The sequence below is a fragment of the Schistocerca nitens genome, chromosome 1 (genome assembly GCF_023898315.1).
Source record: "Schistocerca nitens isolate TAMUIC-IGC-003100 chromosome 1, iqSchNite1.1, whole genome shotgun sequence".
In the NCBI taxonomy this organism is placed as follows: domain Eukaryota; kingdom Metazoa; phylum Arthropoda; class Insecta; order Orthoptera; family Acrididae; genus Schistocerca; species Schistocerca nitens.
In genome coordinates this window covers 1,112,526,963-1,112,541,837 of record NC_064614.1, presented here as the reverse complement: position 1 = coordinate 1,112,541,837, position 14,875 = coordinate 1,112,526,963, and positions in this window count along the sequence as shown.

Genomic DNA, 14,875 nt, shown 5'->3' with positions numbered 1-14,875 from the left:
CATGTTTGGCAGCCTATTCAGCAACAGTGTGGTCCACTTGTTTCTTGGCTACAATTTGTCAGTGGCCATTCATGCGGACAGACAGCTTGTTGGGTGTCATGCCCACATAGAATGCAGCACAGTGGTTGCAGCTTACCTTTTAGACTACATGACTGGTTTCACAGGTAGCCCTGCCTTTGATGGTACAGGTGATGTCAGTGACCGGACTGGAGTAGGTGATGGTGGGAGGATGTATGGGACAGGTCTTGCATCTAGGTCTATTACAGGGGTATGAGCCATGAGGTAAGGTATTGGGAGCAGGGGTTGTGTAAAGATGGATGAGTATATTGTGTAGGTCTATCAACACCTGCTCCCAATCCCTTAAATCCTACCCATCATTCCACCACCAAACCCAGTCTTTTTATTTATCTTCTTTTCCACTACCCCCCCCCCCCCAACTCTCCCCTGCCCTCTGTCTAACCTGCAGCACTTCACTGTCCGCCACCCCCACCGTACTATGCCCCCCCTTCCCCATACCAGCCTCCTCCTTACCCCCACCCATTCGCCACTCCCATCATCCACTGGTACTGTTACTCACAGTGTAGTTTCAGTTGCCTGAGACTGCAGTAGTGTGTGTGAGTTGCATTTGCGTGACTGTGTGTGAGTGTGCATATGTGTGTCTATTTTTGATGAAGGCCTTAATGGTAAACGGCTATAATTGTGAGAGTCTTTTTGTTGTTCCTATCTGCAACTCAGCATCTCTGCTGTATGGTGAGTAGCAACTTTCCTTCTCATAGTATTGTTACATTCCATCCTGGATTTTCCATTCTTTGATTCATACTTCTAAAAGTTAATATTAAGGACAATCCACTCACCAAAGTCACATAAACATTTTGTTTTTATTTGACAGAATTTCTGCATATTCTCTCCTTGTGTGACGTATTTTGTGGAATGATATGCAGCTCTTATCCACTGTGCTGCAAGCTGTTCAGCAGGAAAATCATCTAAACAAGGTCCATTAATAATCGCAAACTTAATAGAAGCTATCTGTTTTTGTTTACACTTGATTCCAGAGCTTAGTAAGAGTATTCTTCAAAATACTAAACCCCCTTCCACACTCTATGGAAAATACTGGTATTATTTGTACCATTTGCTTCAGCTCCCATAAATCTTCACCAACAAAATTTTTCTTTTTCCCTTGCTTGAACTGACAAAATTCCTTAATAGCTCCAGGATGAATTTTTCACTCTGCAGCGGACTGTGCACCGATACAAAATTTCCCGGCAGATTAAAAGTGTTTGCTGGACCAAGACTCCTTTCTTCCAGGGCTGCTGGTCTCACTGGAGTACTTCTGTGAATTTTTGAAGGTAGGAAGTAAGGTACTGATGGAAGTGAAGCTGTTGTAAGTAGTGCTTGGGTAGCTCAGTCGGTAGAGTACTTGTCCATGAAAGGCAAATGTTCCAGTTTCAAGTCTCGGTCTGGCACACAATTTTAATGTGCCAGGAAGTTTCATATCAGTGCACACTTTGTTGCAGAGTGAAAAACTCATTGTGGAAATATTCTCCACACTGTGGCTAAGCTGTATCTCCAAAATGTTTCTTCTGCAACTTTAGCAGAAGAACTTGTGTGAAATTTGGTAGGTTGGAAATGAGGTAATGTTAGACATAAATCTGTGAGGACAGTGTATAAGTCGTTTTTGGGTAGCTCAGTTGACAGAGCATTTGTCCACGAAAAGCAGAGGTCCCCAGTTTGAGTCTCGGTCCTGCACACAGTGCAGATACAATTCGCACCCACATGACCACTGTCTCTGCCTGGATTTTCCATTGTTTGATTTTGCCATTAACTTATTTGCTTCCAGTGACCACCACATTTTATTTAAAACATCACACTCTTTCAAGAATAAATCTTGCATTATGTTATCCACAACTCCTTGAAGAAGTTGCTGCTTGAAATTTGTGAATGATTCAATAACTCTGTCTGAAGGTTCAAATACAGCATGACCCTTGAGTGTTTTTATAGCTGAATATTCGACTTGAACAGCCTAAAGTTCGACATGAAGCATGTACACTGATGGAAAAAAATCACAAAAAAAAAAAAATTAATGTAAAGTAATGAAATTTGGGAATAGATCTGACTGGGCAACATATTTAAGTGATTAACATTGCAAGATCACAGGTTAATGTAAGCACAAGATAAGCCATTGTAAAAGTGAAATGCTGGTCCATTAACAACCAATGTAACTGAGAGAATGTTGAATGCAAGCATACAAACATGTATGCGTTATGTTGTACAGGTACCAGGTCTTAGTTTCTGAGATCGAGTTCCATGCCTGTTGCACTTGGTCAGTCGATACAATGATGGTTAATGATGTTTGTTGATGATGCTGGAGTTGTCGTCCGATGATGCCCATGTGTGCTCAATTGGAGAGAGATCTAGTGGTCGAGAAAGCTGAGGCAACATATCGACAATTTGCAGAGCATGTTGGGTTACAAAAGCGGTATGCGGGTGAGCGTTTCCCTGTTGGAAAACACCCCCTGGAATCCTGTTCATGAATGGGGTACAAATTTGCAGTCAGGGCATGTGGAATAACCACAAGAGTGCTCCCACTGTTGAACAAAATCATACCCCAGACCATAACTCATGGTGTAGGCCCAGAATGTCTAGGCTGCAGATGGGTTGGTTGCAGTCACTCAACTGGTTTCCTCCTAACCAACATACGGCCATCACTGGCACTGAGGCAGGATCGGCTTTCATCAGAGAACACAGCACACCTCCACTCTGCCTTACAATGAGCTCTTGCCTGACACCATTGAAGTTGCAAACAGTAGTAGTTTGGGGTCAGTAAAATGCACCCTACAAGGTGTGTGGCTCGGAGATGTCCTTGAAGTAACCGATTGGTAACAGTTCTTTGTGTCACCGTGGTGCCAACTCCTGCTTGAATTGCTGCTGCAGTTGCAGTACAATGCACCAGAGCCGTATGCTGAACACGATGGTTTTCCCTCTCGGTAGAGCCATGTGTCTGTCCAGTGCCCAGTCTTCTTGCAGCCGTACATTATCGTGAACACCGCAGCTAGCACCCACAGTGGCTACATTCCTACCAAGTCTTTCTGCAAAATCACAGAAGGTACTTCCAACTTCTCGCAGGCCTATTATATGACCTGATTCAAACTCAGTGAGGTGTTGACAATGGTGTCTTTGATGTCTTAATGGCATTATTGACTAACATCAACTCACCATGTCCAATCTCAAAGTAACTAACATGACCGTTACAGCATCTATTTAAAGCAAACCTGATTTGCAACCTCACATTGGTGCTACTAGCACTACTCTTATGTGACTGACATGAAATCTGAATACACACCATCTTTCAGATGTAGAAACATGCCTACCAGCTTTCATTTATGTTGCACAACTACTTGGTGCTGTAATTTTTTTTTCCATAAATGTATTTCATTGGAGCTAATTTGTCAATACACAATTTTACTTCCAAGTAACATTTACAGCATCGATTTTCTAGACTGCATGTATGAGAAAAATAATTTTATTATTTTATAAACAGTACTAACTCAATGGCAAAATTCCATGTATTCATTTTCTGGAGGAAGGCACTGTTCTGCTTCATGCTGGCACTGAGGGGTGAGTTTTATCAGTTTGTGAAATACTGGATAAAAGAACTGTAACGTAACATTACAGCTGTCATGGTTCTGCATTAGGGTGCTACCCAGTGAATAGCAAATATTCTTCCTATGCAATGGCAATTTCTGTCAGTTCACTTTGTTTTTGGGGCTTTGAGAAAACTGTGAATATAGTTAGTTCATGAAAGACTTGAAATATAGTGGAACAGACATTGTATTTATTACATCATGACCTGCAAGCTCCCATTTATGATTCAAAGAATGAATAATTACTATAGTAGGGTTGCAATTACCACAAATGTATGTAGCTGGTCCTCTGTAAATTCCTTGCAGATTTGCAGCCGCATCTGAAGCAAACCCTATTGACTGATTAGAAAAAATTTCTTCTTCAGAAATTCCATTACTAATGAAACCGTATAAAATAATGTCAGTAGCTGCTTCAGCTGTTAATGAATTCAACTCAACAATATCATAAAATTAGTTGCATGGCATGTGCCACTGCAGATGAAATGAAAGTAAACAATTAAACATGATTTGTCTTTCGTCTACTAAAATGCTGAAAACTCAGTCACAATCAGTTATGTGTTTTGGCAGGAGAGATGACATATGGTTGCTAATGAACTGTATTATATTTGCACATGTATGATCTGAGAAAGCGTGTACCCTACATTGAGCCCATTCAATGTTTGCAATTCATATTAAGTTTTAAAGTATTAAGTTTTAAAAAGTAAGACTGGCTTATTTTGTTTACATACTTATTTTGTTTACATATTGTCTCTAGATTCTTTCCTTCCCACTTTTTGAAACCTTCAGAGATGGATTTGTCAGTTACTTCCATTTTCATTTCATTGCGATTCTGTATTCTGAGCAGTACAGGCATATAACTCTTCCGGAGTAATGTGATAAAAGCCAGAGGCAATTTGTTTTCCATTGTTCAAATATAGTTTTGTCTATAGATCTCCTGATTAATGAAATGAACTTTCTCTCACTATTTTCACTAACACAACATTTCCAATCCAGTAGATTTTAACTGAGAAGCTGTAACAATATTACTGGAAGTTCAAGCCTGAGATTCGAACTGGAATACATCACTGTCATTGCTTTCTGTAACTTTACACTTTCTTGTCACATATTTATCCATGCTGACCAACAATAGAACACACACTGTAGCAAGAAATCGAACTGAATACCGTAAGCTACAATTGTCACTGCTGGTGCAGAACTGCTGGAATTGTGAGCCTGAATGTCAACCCAGCTAATGACCGTGAATATGTTTATTGTTTAGCTTACTTGGTATTAACAGTATGACACCTTTGCTTACTTACAACTTGCACTTGTACCATCTACAGTCTGCATTGAAAGTGTCCCATGTCTTCTTGTATTTTCAAAAAGCAATAATAGTACTTACAATAAAAAGAAAAATTACTTCCCTGGCAGGGAGTTCTTCTTTGACATGCCAGGGAAATTGTTTAATGAGAGGGAAATCCCATCACCCTCCCTCTCATTCAAAGACTGTATATGTATTATGCCATTTTTTAAATTTTGTAAATGCCATTTTTTAAGTTCTGTAAATGCCATTTTACCTAGCATACAATTAATACATTGTAAAATTTCACAGTATCCTCCTAGAAACTGTACCCTATTGTATCTGTTGACAGTTCGGATGTACATGATCTTCAACTGCAGTTTATGAGCCTCATTCTTATGGACTACAGCATTAATACTAGGTTGGAACTTAAATAGTGGCAACACGGCTGTGGAGACACTATGCAATGGAATCAACTATTGTCGCTGATAGCACACGTTGTTGATATACCTACCTTACCTCCAAGCAAATGGACTCACCCATCCCATGTCACCGGCGTGTGCACAATTGAGGGAAACACAGTCACCTGTGATTGAGCGGTCTAACATAATGGCATCACTATGTTGGATCAAGATTGAATGTGCCAGAGGTAGTACAGCAAGACAGTGTCATCAAGGTCTTCAAGAGGCATGCGGGGAATCGGCATTGCCATACAGAACAGTGGCACGTCAGGTAAAAGCCTTCAACGAAGGTTGGCAAACTGTGGCAGACATGCATTGGGCAGGTCATCCTAGCATCTCTGAAGAAAAAGTGCATGCTGTTGCCGTGTTGGTGGACAGTAACTGACGCCATATGATTTATGAGCTCACCCACGAAACCGGATCACCACATTCGACTGTGCTTCGCATCCTGAAGGAATGCCTGGGCATGTGAAAAACTGCATCATGATGGGTTCTGCATGACTTGACGGAAATGCAGTAATGGATGCATTATGACGCTGCTCAGACGCCCTTGGAGCACTATGAGTGCAAAGGAGAGGCATTATTACACCATATCGTAACACTGGGCCACATTGTACAAGCCAAAACTGAAACGCCAATCCAACAAATGGTGTGATTATGGGTCACCGCGAAAGTTGAAAGTGTGTCAGAGCCCCAGTATGGTGAAAGTTATGGCAAGTCTCGTGTACGACTGTGATGGTGTTATCCTAATGCATAATGTTCCTCTATGGCAGACCGTCAATGCACAGTATTACTGTTCGTTTTTGGAGCATCACCTGTGACCAGCTTTGTGAAAGAAGTGCAACCCACACATCATTTTGCACAACAATGCACGGTTGTATACAATGCAAGCTGTGGCTGCTCTGTTCAGTCAATGGGACTGGGAAGTACTATACCATCCACCATACTTCCTGGACTTAAGTCCTTGTGACTTTGATTTGATTCCGAAGATGAAGGAACCACTTCGTAGCATTTTCTTCAGAACTGTTCCAGAGATTCGACAGGCAGCAGATTGCTCCATTCGCACCATTAACAGAACAGGCTCTGCTAATGGTATACTATGCCTTCCACTGGTAACAGTTTCTACACAATGCTGGTGACTACTTTGAAGGACAGTAACAGGTGCTAACATGTAACTCTTTTGTATCGGTTGTGAATAAATAGTTGCCACTATTTAAGTTCCAACCTTCATATTTTTGTAGCTACAGAGTTAATCAGAACACCACAAAAAGGAGAAAACTTCAAAAGATTATTTAAAATTATAATTCTTTTGAAATTTTTTTAAAATAAATTATCAGTGGTTTCAAACTTGCACAATTTGTTTCCATAAGTTATTAAATAAGAATAAATGTTACAGTAAAATTTCATAAAATTAAAGAGTCCTCTCACACAAATGTTGGAGACCCTACAAAGTACCGTGTAGCATTTTATTAGGAGCACAATTTTAATCCTGTATGCATACTAGATTGCTGGTAAGAAAATAACCATATTAAATTTAATACAACAGATTTCAGGTATTATCACTCATTCACACATAGTTCTGGACAGCATAACATAAATAACAATATTCAAGTATATGTAGAAGCTTAAGACACATTAGCATAGAGAAATTTACCTTGTATTACAAATAAGCAACTTTCATTACTGTTAACCACTACACATGTACAGGTATTTCTCATGACTTGAACTGAACAGTCCAAATTATTTTAGTGTATTGCTCAGCCTCTGGCCGCATAAATAATATAGTGATTAGTTTTGACTTCTCAGTAAGTTATCATCAGATGATCTGTTTAAAAAGAAAGAAAACAGGGGTAGTAAAATCTAGGAAAGTAAATTGCAGATCAAACTAACTTCTGTAGTCGTAAGCACTAGAATATGATTAACTCAACTGAAGAGGCCATGAAATGTGCTCACAAAGTGAATATATTTTTGCTCTCATTGTTGGAATGGAATGCTAAAGTTAACTACATAATAACATAAAGTTGGTAACCCTTAAACCACAAATATAAAACAAACACCATCCGAACCGGCGTCGAAGGCCCAATGGTGTTGACTGGCCGCTGTGTCATTCTCAGCGCTTAGGCATCCACGGATGCGGATACGGAGGGGCATATGGTCAGCATACTGCTCTTCCGGCTGTTGTAAGGTTTCATTGCCGGTGTCACTACTTCCTATCAAGTAGCTCCTCAATTGGCCTCACAGGGGCTGAGTGTGCCTCGCTCGCCAACAGCACTTGGCAGACCTGGGTGGTGACCCATCCAAGTGCGAGCCAAGCCCGACAGTACTTAACTTTGATGATCTGACAAGAACTGTGCTACCACACCAGTAAGACCATTGGCCAAACCACAAATATAAGGTTTAAAATATGAAAAATGTAATTTTTTGTGAGAAAAAGCCTTTCTTAAAGTGAATAAAAGTAAAAAATTGTGGTACATACTGTAGTAGGTAAGCTAGACATATACTAGTTGCAGATAAATATCTGCAGACATGATCTGCAAGTAGCAAACTGGCATGTTCAATTGATTTGTTACTATTAACATATTCAAGTACATGAAGATGGGTGTAGAAGTCAACATCAGTCATGATATTATTTATGTGACCGAAGGCTAAGAAAACCAATGAAATAATTTTATTACAAGATAGTCACAGTGTCCTCATTCGACAGTATGCAAGTTTCTGTGAACAGTATAAATCTCAGGGAATTCTTCATTGTCTGTGTGGAAGCAATACCTGCGAGCACAGTTTGATCAGAGGATGGGAAAGGAGAGAGAAAAGATGAACAAGACTACCACTGGGTGTACCCAGGCTTCATTCAGCCTTAAGGTTTTATTTCAGGCAAATTCATGTTTTTCTTTTGTCAGTGAATATTATATGTCCCAAAGATTCACAGAAGAATTCACAAAAAAATCTGAATGCAAGCCTTGCCTTTGACTGATATGGAATACAAAATATCACAATAGGAACAGAGAAATATACTGTATTGTTAAGAAAACTGAGATGAATGTGATGGAAGATGGTACATTCAAGAAGATTAATATCAGAACATACACCAAAAGCAAGAAAAAGACAGAAGAACTAATTCAAAAGAGGCACATCTACTGACAGCATACACCAGCCAAAGTAGTACATTAAGTCATTACCAGATGCAAGTAATCATTTCCATTGATACTCAACTTTTAGAGAAAATTTAACACTTAAAAAAATTTAAAAAAGGCATGTAGTGTGATAGCCACACCTTACATGATACATTTATTTGTTCATACATTTTCTCGTAAGGCACATACAATAACTGACAGCAGCTAACATGCCTTCAACTGATGTATTTATCACCAAGATAACTCAGATGCTGAAGAAATTTGTGAGGATACCATATGCCATCTATAAGCAACATTATAGTTGATAAAATCAACAAGGTCTGGCTTGCATGTAATTCTTGAGGGTTAACAGTACTTGTGTGGGGGTTGGTCTTACATGTCGTATGGCTCAGTTCCACAATACACTTTAATGACATAGAACAAGTAAGCTTCCAGATTAGTAACTTATTTGGATTTAAATATGGTTGGCCATTTACTGACGAGATCACACAACAGGAAAGATTGGGAAACAGAGAGAAAATAATATTAAGTTTAGTAACAGAAGCAATTATGAAATACTTTTGCACTAAAATGCTGCTAGTGTCTAAATAAAACTTTTTCTGTGGAACAGAAGCAGTTGTGCAAAAGGAACTATCTCCACTTGCTGGTAAATTTAGCTTTGCTGTCAGGCATTTAGTATCAGTGGGGAAGTGATCCTAGTTCTTCAAGGTAGTAGCATTCACACCATCCTGAGCTGAAGTCAGTTTTAACAAAGAGTTATGGAGGTACGGTAATTTTTTTCCTCTATTATTGCAGTTATGGACATCAGCATACATTCTGAACTATAAATCAACTATAACTAATTCTTTAATGGAAGTTTCATCGGGGAAAATCATTAATCAATGAGTTATTAGCACATTCTATGGATCATAATTGCCATCACTCACTATCATGTGGAATGAGTAAATTAATGGTAAACATTTATAGTACACTTTCTCAGTGAAACATGTGGTAACATGCTGACCATTTACATGACTGTCAATCAGAATCTTGCAATACTAATATGTATTTGTGACTGGAAACCTGTGTTAATGCTCCTGAGGTAAGAATAAATGGCAGAATACTATTTCAGTGTTTAAGAAAGGTTGTGTAATATGGATTACATTTATTTGAAACTACTAGTGTCATATCCACAACTTGAAAACAAGGCATTTTATTATACTATGATATAAAACTAGTACAATATCAACAATAATCCCCAATATTCAATATTATATACTATCATACTACATACAGTGCATTAGTCACAAAAGCGGTGTGCATTCATAGCAAATGATAATTCACTAATATTTCTTTTATATAGGGGCTTCAGTCTCTATCAAGATCTGAGAATATTTGAAAATGATCCATTCCGCCTCACCCCCTCATTAATGCTTGTGATGATGCAACTGATGAGGATTCATATGATGAAAATATTGCATGTTATGATAATTTACTGGTAAGTCAATTAAGGAGTGAAATAGAAGTAAAATTAGTTAATGAAAGTGAACATACCATAAATAGTGATAAATAGTGCTTTATTCAAAGTATGCTCCATCATTTGTTATACGTTTTTCCAATCTTCCAGGCAATTTGTGAATATCACACCAGTAAAAGTTTTCCCCTTTTGCTGTGAACCATTCATTGAACCATTTTTTCATATCTTCGTATGAACCAAAGTGCTGCTCAGCAAGTGCATGACCCATCAATGCAAACAAGTGGTAATCGGAAGGAGCCAAGTCTGGTGAGTAAGCCACATGGGGTAGAACTTCCCAGCCTAGTGCATCCGACGCATCATGAACCATTTTTGCCATATGTGAAGGAGGACTGTGATGAAGAAAAAGGACTTTGTGTTGCCTCTTTCGGTATTGTGGCCTTTTTTCAAGCAGCGAACAGTTCAAATTGGTGCACTGTCGTTGGTAACATTTAGTATTAGCTGTGTCCCCAGGTTTTAACAGCTCATAATAGACCGTGCCCCTCTGGTTCCACCACACACAGAGCATCGTCTTTCTGTCAAAGTGATGTGGTCTTGCAGTTGATGTGGTTGGTGTGCCTAGGTCCATCCATGATTTTTTGCATTTGGGGTTCTCAACATAAATCCACTTTTCATCCCTTGTAACTAAATGATGCAAAAATGTCTTCCTTTTGTACTGGGCAATCAAAATGTCACATGTGTTTTTTCACTTTTCCATTTGCCTTTCATTTAACTCATGTGTTATCTATTTACCGGTCTTCTGAATCTTTGGCTCTGAGCACTATGGGACTCAACTGCTGAGGTCATTAGTCCCCTAGAACTTAGAACTAGTTAAACCTAACTAACCTAAGGACATCACAAACATCCATGCCCGAGGCAGGATTCGAACCTGCGACCGTAGCGGTCTTGCGGTTCCAGACTGCAGCGCCTTTAACCGCACGGCCACTTCGGCCGGCCTTCTGAATCTTTCCCATCTCTCATAGCCAATTGCAAACAGCTTGCTGACTAACACTCAATTGCTCAGCAAGTTGATTTTGTGTTTGCAAATCATCTTTGTTCAACAATGCTTCCAATTCCACCTCTTTGTATTTTTTTTTTTGGCAGTTTTGCACATTCCTTGTCTGCAACATTGATGTCATCATTACTGAAATGCCGAAACCACAGGCAGCACAATGGCATCAGATCCCAGCCAACCACTTATTTGATTACTAATTATCTTGTAGACAACTGCCTCATTGTGGGACTGTGCCACTAGCTTGTATTCTGGGTTATTTTCTTGCACAGATCATAAATTTTTTCTCACCTTGCTCACTCTATTTTATATCACCATTGCTAACTTGGGCGTACGGCAGTACAAATTATCACTGCATTATCTGAAGCAATAACGAAGGAATAAGTTTGGGTGCACAATTCTAAAACAATAATGGAATAGTGCAAAACAATTTTATTGGTGGCTGGTGCACTTTATACCTAGGTGCATACGCTCGAGGGTTACAGGAAAATCAATAAAATCTGGGCTGGAGTTTCAAGGAATGGATATGTTGTATGGACAGATCATTATCAAGGTTCGTGCACTACTACTACCAAAAAAAGTACAAGCACTTTGACTTGCGAGCCATTGTTGTTCTTCAGTATGTTAGTGTGTTATTGATTTCGGGGAAGTACTCTTATGAACTGCTTTTTAACAGTTACTTCACAACATTTCTTCTCCTTACTGAAATACATGATAAAAGAATACAAGGTATAGGGATAATTTTACAAAACTGGATCTCACAATGCCCCCTACTGGGCAGTAAGAAGATGAAAAAAAAAAAAATCCTTTGGGGAACCACCGATTTAAAAAATAACAAGTCTAGCATTACAGTAGTTGTAAAATTGAATGAAAGTACTGTGGTCACAATAGTGTCCAACTTTGCACCTATAAAGCCATTACACACAGTAAAATGATTTTCACAGAAAGAAAAGAAAAGCATAGCTCTCAATCAGCCCAAAATTACTCATCTTTACAGTGAAACCATGGGTGGAGCCTATCAGGCTAATCAGAAAATAAACCTATACAAAACATCCATCAGAGGGGGAAAAATGGTATTTCAGTTTGATAATGCATTGTGTTGATGCAGCTAAACCAAATGCAAGCAATTACATAGGCTAGAAGGTAATGAGACACTGGATCGTCAAATTTTGTCACTATGTTGTAACTTCCATCCTGGAAACAAAAGTTTAAAGGGAGGCCATCAAAGACAGATTAAGACTCAAGATGTGACAGGACAGAGCACTGGGTGATTGCACTTGACAAAACTCACTGCAGTCTCTGATATACAAATTCCATGACAAGGTGTGTAAAATGAGATGTTTGTTTGCAAGTGAAGTGCTTCACAACGTACCATACAAATTGATTGTTTAAACATGTGTTTGATCTATTGTTAATTGCAATTAACTTTTAAATGTCACAAATTACATTGTGTGTCTCATGAATAACACAATTATATTGTGTGGTAAAATTACTACTCACATGACTGATGTCCTAAGTGTAGAATACCCTATTAACCACATAGTAGTTAGATTTCAAGCATGAAACAAGTTTTTGCAAGTTATATGATGCCTATGTAACACATTTTAGTGAGAAATACACAAAACTTTACAAAAAATTAATTCATTCTTATATGAGTTAAATGTCTTGGGTAGCTCACATAAAATACTGACTGATGTTTTTTTGTTATTTAATCCCTGACTGTTATATTATGTATATGTGCAATATTGCATGAATATTATTGAAGTACAAATAATACTATATAACAATAACGGGAATTCTTGAATGGAACAATATATAAAATAAGGGAAAGGCAACCATCACCTAAAGCAGACTGATGTCTGGAACATAAAAACACATAAGAGGAAATGTTATTCACACAAGCTTTCGAGTTCTTGTACTTTTTCTAGTAAAAGTACTCCAATGCACATTCCTGTGGCCACAGCAAGACTGATTATTGATTATCAATTATTGAAAGCAGTTGCCTCTGCTGAAAGAGGTAGAGAGGGGATAAGGAAGGACACAAGGAGGGGTTTGTGGGAAAGAGGCAGGTCTCAGTGGTTGCACAACAAGCCAAAAGGAGTGAGGGGTTTGGGGAAAAGAGGCAGGTCTCAGTGGCTGCACAACAAGCCAAAAGGAGTACAAGAGGTAGAGCATAAAAGAGATATAGAAAGAGAGAGAGTGTAGGAAAGGGGAAGGGGAGGAGAGGAAGGTGTTGATGAAGAGGGAGGCATGGAGAGGGGAGAGAAAGGCAGAGGGGTGAAAAAGAAAGAGAGGAAGAGGGAGAATACCTGTGTGGGGTGAAACAGAGTAGCAGTAAAAGGCAGTAGGTGATCTGGACAGGGAAGGAGTGGTGTAAACAGAATAGAAAAGGGAAAAGGTGAGGCAGTGGGAAACGGGTTAATAGAGGTTTAGGTTAGTGGAACTGAGAGACTGCAAGATATGCTGGACAACAATTCCCATCACCAACTGTCATTTTTTTGCAGTCAGCTCACTAACCACAAGCTGCCCTAATCTAGCACACAACCTTAAATTTCCAGCAATGTGACACCTCTGAGAAAGCAGCCATTCACAGCTTGAAAACCAATCACAGCTCCATCATTCTTCCTGCAGACAAAAACTATACCACAGCGATAATGTACTATAGTAGTTACCTCATGCCAGGTTTACCCACTTCTAAACAGTCTCTAGCTACAAAGATTGCCACAGCAATCCAAACCAAAAGTGTATTGTGATCTGTAATATATTCTTAAAACACTTCGACCTATCAAACACTTAGACCTCCTTCAGCTAATTTCCTACAGCCTGGTCTTTGACATATAAGACAAATAGGAGATGTGTTCAAAAAGAAAGTGAAATTTTGCTATAACTCCTTTATTGACTAATGCACAATTTATTAGACATTAGCCCCCCTTAAAATAGTCCACTCTACTGCAAGTACACCATTCCCATCATTTCCTTCACTTTTGGAAAGTCTCCTGGAATGCATTTTCTAGGATGGCATACTGGTCTCACGTCACTTTGTCCTGAATCTCCTCTATGTTTTAGAAATAACATCCTTTCAATGCATTTTAAATTTGGGAAGCAGGAAAGACTCTGCTGGGGCTAGTTCTTGAGAATACAGTTCTACCGTGTCTTCCTTCGCCGTCGGCGTTGTCGTGGTTACCGTGAGACACCGTTATACCAAGAGGAAAGGCGCGTCGATCTTAGAGCATGAGATATGATGACCTTAAGCCACTGACAACACACAACGGTCACGGTAGCACCTGATTCCAGAATAGCTGCAGCACTTAAGATCTACGAACTATCCCCTGTTGACCAGGTCCCCAAAACTTAACTCGTAACGAGATCCCTTCAAAGCAAATTGTCATAACGATCGTCTATAAAGGCTTCGTACAACGAGAAGAAATGTTACAGTTTATGGAATAATAACAGGTACTACCAAACTGTCTTGTCTCTTCTGCTTTATTTAACATAACTTTGTTCACAGTTTCATTTCACATTCACCACTCATTCACCGAAACCCTTTGATGAACAGTTTTGGTTACTTGACACCAACAGTCAATGATAATGATACAGCTTTTCTCGTTTTTTGTAAATTGAAGCCCGTTCTCCGTGATATAATAAAAAAAAAAAAACGGTCTCAATATCGCGTCCCTCGTGAGATGCGAATATACTTATTCCGGAATTTACCGCCCTGTAGGTGTACTCAATTTAATGACCACACTTCACTGTCCGCTATTTTACGTAACTGAATGTCCATTTTTTAGTCTGATTATACACTGTAGCTATTTAAAATTCGCCCCTATATTTTCCACAACGCACAATTAGCACATCG